The 7,595-nt window shown below is 39.9% G+C and overlaps 1 protein-coding gene across 36 annotated transcripts in view; it reads right to left on the bottom strand.

The window, feature by feature from the left end:
* Positions 1 to 7,595, bottom strand: part of PRDM5 (PR/SET domain 5) — a 184,506-nt gene that overhangs the window by 68,418 nt on the left and 108,493 nt on the right. For 33 of the 36 annotated variants that reach the window (XM_085579368.1, XM_085579373.1, XM_085579377.1 and 30 more), the window contains 2 exons: positions 5,728 to 5,980; positions 1,254 to 2,608 (listed from right to left, as the gene is read on the bottom strand). The gene's annotated coding sequence lies outside the window, so the exon portion shown is untranslated. The remainder of the gene's footprint in view (positions 1 to 1,253; positions 2,609 to 5,727; positions 5,981 to 7,595) is intronic. The other 3 variants (XM_085579351.1, XM_085579341.1, XM_085579335.1) reach the window with 3 other exon arrangements.

Raw genomic sequence — 7,595 nt, 5'->3', positions numbered from 1 at the left:
GTGTCTGGTTCTACCAGCAGCACATCAGCATCACAGATGCTGTAGAGAAGAGGGAGGGATAAGTTACAGAGGCAGACAAAAATAAAAAAGAAAACCTAAAAACAAAACAAACAAACAAACAAACTCAGAAGCTGAACAATGAACATTCATGCTGCTATGCAGCCCACTGCCCAGAATTCTGGATGGGGAGAGAGAGGACTGACTCCCATTTCCACCACTACATTTGGGATACAGAGCTCTCTGGTGGGCTGCTCTGTCTGCATGGCACAGATAATCATGCAATTGTCAAACATTCTGCTTCCTGCTCTGTGTGTTCAGCCACACAGTCCCGGTTCAAAGCCTGATTATTTCCAACCCTGTTGCATTAAAGTTGCAAACTGAGAGGAACATTGTGCAGGAGACAAACCAGCCATGCATCAGAGATCTCAGTTTAATGCTCTTACTAGAGGAATGGTGTGTTTTGATGAATGTTCAATGCTGAAAACTTAGCCTTATCACACAGAAGTAGCTGTCTGCAGGGAGAGGCATGGGGAGAGTAATGCTGCCTGGAAAAGCAGCCAGCTGACTCCATATCTCTCCCAAACAACACTGGGACATGCTGAGACCAGGAAGCAGTGGGAGAATGAGAAAAATTGTGTCCCAGACTAAATCAAGAGTCACTCCACTTTGCGAGTCCATAGCTGCTGCAACACCCACAAACACAAAACACTAGCTGAAAATGAACTACTCTAAGATTTTATTTTCTTTTTTTCTCCCTTTTTTCTTTCTTTTCTTTTCCCACTTAAATGTGTGCAGAAGATACAGTCTGAGTATTAAATGCTTTTCTAAGAAGAAAATGACAGCCCCAGCAATAAATACCTGGGATTTATAGAGCCAATGCACATACAGTGGCAGGAAATTTTGATGGGTTGCTGTAAGCATTCATGAAATGGTCTCTAACATCTGACTGGAAAGCACTGCAACATTCAGTGGGATGGATTAAAAGGCAGCCAACATGGCAAGCATCTTGGGTGATTCTATGCCAATAATTACCTTTTATCAAACTTTAACTAGTGATGTCAAAATATTTTTGGCTTGCAGTCATGGAATGGGCAACAAAGACACAAGTTTGCTACTTCACACTAATGTATGTTTGGTCTCAAGAGGTTAAGCACTCATCTGTTTCCAAATTGTATTTAATATTTAAAAAAACCCCAAAACTCCAAACCCCAACCCCAAACAACAACAAATAAAATTAAAAAAAATCCCACAACCTTTTCATCCTTGTCCATGCCGTTGAAACATGTCAGCTTGCACACAAATTATGGTTTTCCAGGATTTCTTATCCCTGATATTTCTCATGACATAATGCCTCCATAATGCAAGGTAAAACACAGTTTTAAGCCTGAATATCAAAACTGAGCCTTCCATCAACATGAATTTGTTGACAGGAGAAAGAAGGCTTAGACACACAGCTAATATTTGGGCTGAAAACAAGTTCAGATTGGTGCGACACAGCAAGGGGACAGCAATATTTTGGTTTCACAGAAACAAAAAAGAAAACAGGACTAGATTTTTAGCTTTGCTTTCAAACTCTGACATCAGAGCCAATTAAAAAAATGATTAAAATTATTTTATGAAGACAACCAAACCTGTAGTCAAGCACAATCCTCACTGATTAAAAGGGGTTGTACAGCTCTTCTGATAGCCCAGTCTTAGTGACATTCATGATATCAGCAGGTACTTTTGTGATTGTGGCTTTTCAACCTAAGCGCTGAGAACACCAATAAATTAAATAAACTAAGTTTGCCAGTGATCCTATAGCACCTCTTTTTTCTTTTTATTAAAGCAGTCGGAAAGGTAAAAAAAGTCAAACCCACAAATCTTCTACCATCTCACTACTGAGCTATAATACATTAAATCACATGTATGAGTCAACAACGTCATGCTGCTGGGAAAAATGGAAAACCATTGTGGGAAGAATAACCAAGTGTCATCTGCAGAACACATGGAGCAACGCTCGCGCTCGGCTTGGTGGGAGGAAGAGGACAGCTCAGCTGTGGGCACCACCATCCCAGGAGGATGCGGGCAGAACACAAAGAACCTGGAGAACAGGGACACAGACAATGAGGGGCCTATTAGAGAAGTCTTAGGCTACTTGTGTTGAGGAGCAGAACCCTAACCCAAATCCCCTTTGTGGCAGTCCTGGGACATGTGAGGAGCAGCTGGGAGGAAGGAAGTGTTTCCTTCACATCTCCAGTCCCTGGACAGCATTAAGCTCTCTGAAGAGCAGAAGTGTCAGAGACAAGACTGAGACACGCACCCCTGCTGTGACATTCAGTGTAGCAGGGATTGTAAATTTATGCAATACAACTTGGCTAATTTCTGAGAAGTTCATCATGATCTTGCTGTGTGCGCTTACTCTAAGTTTTCTTACCCCACTGCCAGAGTGAGAGTGCTCAACTCTCTCTCCTGGTGTCCACCTAGGCCTTCCTTCCAAGCTGCTCCACTTTGCTCTTCCTGCTGTTTACTGTTACTGGCTCATCAGTGGTTTGCATTTCTCCTGAGCCATCCCTCCTGGAAGCTGGAAAATGTGCTGGGTTCCCTTTGCTGACTCAGAAACACTTCCCTTGGAGAAGATAAAGAAACAGAATTAACCCAGCAGCTTCTACAGACTGATCAGATTGCACATAAGATGTGCTACAAATTTAAAAAACAATTCAGTTAAAATAAGTGGTAGTATTGAAAGTGTCTGAAAGGACAGAGTGCTATTTCTAAATAATTATTTCTTTAATTTTTTAAATAACAACTTTGTATAGTAACATTCAAATGCAAAGTTAAAATGCTTGCAAGCACCACTATTCATTTGAGGCAGCAGCATTTCCATTTGAAATTTTAGGCAAACAGAGGGAGTGGGTATGGAGAGAAAGACAAAAGTCTTTTTCAGAATTATGTGTTGAAAAATCCAAAAATAGAAACATTTTCCAAACAAATTTTCTATGTGCAAGTATCCCAGTTTCCCAGCAACCCTGTTGGTGACTTAACATTGACCTTGTGGAAAAGCAGCTCTGGACAAGAAGCTAAGAGCTTTTTGGAGTCTATTCATAACTCTGCATTTGCATTTGATAAATCACTTCATTGTTATAACAACTCCCCTTCAACATGATGATTAATTCTTCTTGTTTTACACAAAAAACATTTGGTTTAAAATGCTAATCTTTGAGCATTTTCTCTATCATTACACCAGAACTTCTGTCAAAATGTTTCAAAACTTCCAGAAAGTTAAGGTATTTTCCTCAACTAAAAACCATTTTACATGGGCTAGGTTTCTTTACATGTTATATAAAACTGGCACTAATTTTTATACCATTGTTTTAATAGGTTTAAAACAAAATGCATAATTATCTAGATAATTATTTAAAGCTAAAACAAAGAGTTGTAACACTGTGGTAGCCATAACAAGAAATACAAAATTTTGTCTGATGCTTTCAATTAATATTCCAAATATTTGTCAATTCCCCAACTGCATTCACAATTTCTTGAAAGAATGGCACAGGGTCCAAGTTTCTTCTAATTTATGCAGTCATAATTTTTTTTTACATAAAGGAGTTATTCATAGCAACATGAACAGGACCACACTCTGAGCAAGCTGGATCTCAAAAGTATTTCAACCCAGCTAATGCCAAGGTGAGGGTTTCTTTAGAACTATTGAACAGAAATTCATCCAGGAAATTCCTCTGCCACAGTCTCAGCAGCAGGAAAGAGCTCCCCCAGCGCACTCTGAGCTACCCAGGCAAGCAAGGTGAGCAATCAAGTGCAAATCTGGTTTCTGCCAGCATCCAACAAAGTTTTTATCATGGCACTCCTCATGATGGGCACAACAGAGCCCAGCCCTAGGCTATTTAATGAAGAGTGGCCTCCTGCTCCCTCCTGGGCAGACCCACTCCAGCAGCTCCTTGGGAATGGATACACAGCAAGGACCCTCCACCTGCAGCTTGATACACACCCAGCCCACATGTGCTTCAGATCCTCCACATTCATTTCTACTTAAAATTCAGCTTTTCCCCAAGTAGTCTGTAAAATTTTTCTCCACTTAACCTCAAATTGCCTTTCTCCCCTGCTCATAACTTGAGCTGAAATGAGGGAAAAAAAAAAAAAAAAAAAAAAAAAAAAAAAAAAAAAGCAAGCTTGGTTTGTCTTGGAGCATCGAGAAGTAAAATCAACTTTGAAACAACTGCAAGACAGCAGAAGTGGGTTTCAGTGGGACTTCTAATGTCCTGTGAATTACACTGGTGCTTAATTAAATTACCTTGCTGAGCCTGGGCCTAAATTAATGTGAGACACACTCCTCAGTGTTTATTTGGCTTGAATAATTAAAGGAAGTAACAAAATGAGGGTTTAGAGCTAATGTAAATTAAAGTTTCAGTAATTAAGTATTTCTTCACTCAAGCACCTGGCATAGCCTATTTGGTGTATATAGTGAAACAGGAATAGCTGAACAAAATTCTTCTGCTGCAATCCTCTACTACAGAAACCAAATGGGGCAATTCTTAAGAACCAATCCTACCTCGTCCTCATCCATTTGTAAACTATTGCCTTTCAAGCCATTAAATGACTTTCTATATCTCTTTTGAACTCCCTTGTTCTGGGTTCCATTGGAAACCAGCAAATGGGAGCATGAGCTATTTACTTATTTATTTTAAGCCTGAAAAAATGGATTAGACTTTGAAAAGGCTGATGTCTTCTTGAGAAGAGGATGAAATTTCACACTGGCTCTTATTGAAACCAATTCACATATCCCAGGCCTTTCCTCTCCCTACCCCATCTCTCCCCCACCAACATAATTTGCCCATTTATGCTTTAAATCTGGTATAATAACTCAAACTCCCTAAAGACCCTGAACCCATTTCCACTCTGTAACATGAGGGCAACTCCACCTGGGGCTGTGAAATGGCATTAGAGTAGTGGAGAATATGCTTTGCAGTATTAACATGAATTAAACTGGAATTGAAAATAAAGACCCCTGAACAGAGTTTCTTTTTGCAGCACTAATAAAATCTGCATTCTTGGCAGCAGCACCCAAAATCTGGCTGGTGCACTGAAAACAGAAACCCTTCCTCTGGCTGGTGTCGCCCCTTTTCTTGCCAGGGCTGCCAAGACCCACAGGTTGCTGCTGGAGAGGAACACCCATCAAGGTCTCTCTTAGTTTGGGGTCCCACCAGAATGAATATTAGCTCAGGGGTACCAGTTCATCTGTCGATGTCCTCAGCTGATGGAAGAAATGGATTTGAACAGGAATAAGAAAATGGGGGGGAAAAGCCCTCTTAAAGTTTTGAAGTTGTTTTTATATGGAGTTCAAGGCTCCAATAAACCTTTCTGCAAGTTTAAATGAAACTGAAAATGTTATAAGCTAGACTCTATGCTTTGCTGGAATAACCAAAATCTATGGACCACACTCTTTTACTGAAGGAGACAGTGTCAGTGTAGTAGCTTTCCTACACTGAATTCCTTATTGATGTTTCTTTGTTGTCACCTGCATTTATCATCCACTGTATACATGTAATTCTGAAATCCATCTTTTTGCAATAGCATCTCTTATGTTATTCTAGTGAGACATCTGTGAGGATTCCCATAATGATCAGCTACATACAGCTCTCTGTCTCCCACAGGACACAAAGAGGAACGATAAACCATTCAAAGGGAGTCTTGAAACTCTGCAGCAGCACGTCCTGAGAGAAGAAAAAGTACCTGATGATTTGAAGGGCTTCTCTTAAGTTTCCTGCAACATGGCATCAGCCTTCAGATGATCTTCTGGGAGCTCATCAGGTCCCCATGTGCATCATTACTCACAGTACTACACTGTTATGGTCTTCCTACAGCCAGCACGGGCAATGCCAGTAAATAAACTGTGGAAACCAAATCAGTATTCCTTCAAAGTCTAGCAGAAATATTGCCTCAGAGGGATCGTTGTCTACTGTACCTCACCATTACAAAAGTTTCACTGGAAAAAATACATATGTTGAAAAGAAAGTTAAAAACAAAAAAAAAAAAAAGGGGACTCCAGGACTGTTTCATCTGAATTGCTGTTTCTGGTATTCAGAAACAAGTCTCCTGTCACTATCTGGAAACTTTCAAATCGTTACAGTGGTCTAATATCTTCTGCTAGACTTGAACTCTCTTCAGCCTGCAAACAACTCTGTATGGCCAGGTCTGCCTTGTTTCTTCCTGTCCTGAGGAAAACTTAATACCTGGCCTTTCAATCTCATGGATATCCCAAGTGTCCAAAGCCCTACCATGCATTATCCCCTAGTCTCCCAAACCAGCAAGTGGATCCACTCAAGAATAAATCCACCCAGCTGAGCAGTCCATTTTTAACTCCTTTGTTCAGGTAACATAACCAGGTTAGCAATCAGCCACCTTTCTAAATGACAAATATCCTGTGCTACAGACAGGAAAAGTGCATCATCTCTTACACCACTGGATTTTAACCCCAGCCTTCTCAATTTCCCTCTTTAGGACATCAGCCTATTAACTGACACAGAACACTTCAGAACAACCTCCTGTCAGAAGAGTGCTTCTTTTGCAAATAATGAATCAGGCTACTTTTTTACCCAGTGCTTTATCAGTGTCTGTCCAGATCCCTCCCAAGTGCTCCAGCTATTGCCATTCTCAACTGCACATTGAGAAATAAGGGCAGGAAATGGACTTAGCTGAGGCCACAAAACATTTATCTTAATACTTGTCTGCTAGATTACCATGTTTATTTAAAGTGGCATAATAGTCTGCAGTTGAAAAAAAAAAAAACAACTGCAGGGATTTCCCAATGCTTTTCAGCTTTCACTGCTTTCCCCTGGTGATTTTGATTTCTTATCAGTAAATAAAAAGATGAAACACTGTTCCATGTGGTACTCTCTTCACTGCCAAAATGTACACATGGTACTGGAGGATTAACTCACATCACCTACTTCCCTTGGAAAATTAGTAGGCTGATCAATAATCCTTACTCTTTGGAGGCTTTAGGAACATATAAATGGCATTATTTGCAAATGTCTTTTTAGCTCATGCTGCTGTTGAGATATTTTTATATTTGTTACCCACTTCAGACATGTGAGTTATTCTCATACTTTAATCAGGAAATAGCTGGTCTGATCAATATATAAGCTTTTGTCCCACACCTACTAGACAAAACATTCTTGTCCAAGAAAATATGCTGTTTGAGGTCAGGATCACAGAACTGCATCCAGGAATCATTACCTGAACCCAAAAACACTAAACTTGACTACTTGCTATGAGACGCTGAGTTTTACAAATTAACGTGGGTCGTGATCTGCCAAAGCCTTAATAAACTCAATTTATATACATTATAAATTTCTTTCAGAGTCTTGTGGAAAAAATTACTTTTCCTGCAAAAAAAAAAAAATAATCTCTAAAATACAAACGTTTAGGGAATCATACTTCCCAACTGCATGGAAGCCCACCACAGAAATCACACTTTTGAAGATCAATACCCTAACAAATCTCACATCAGAAAAATAAATCAATCCACCTAAAAGTTGTGAATTTTGCTTTGAAATCCATTCCCCTAATCTGCCAAGTTCATTTCTCTGAATCAGCTT

Source organism: Lonchura striata, chromosome 4 (assembly GCF_050655825.1).
Source record: "Lonchura striata isolate lonStrDom1 chromosome 4, ASM5065582v1, whole genome shotgun sequence".
Taxonomy (NCBI): Eukaryota; Metazoa; Chordata; class Aves; order Passeriformes; family Estrildidae; genus Lonchura; species Lonchura striata.
Note: the sequence above shows the minus strand (reverse complement) of the source record. Positions and strands in the feature narration are given on the sequence as shown.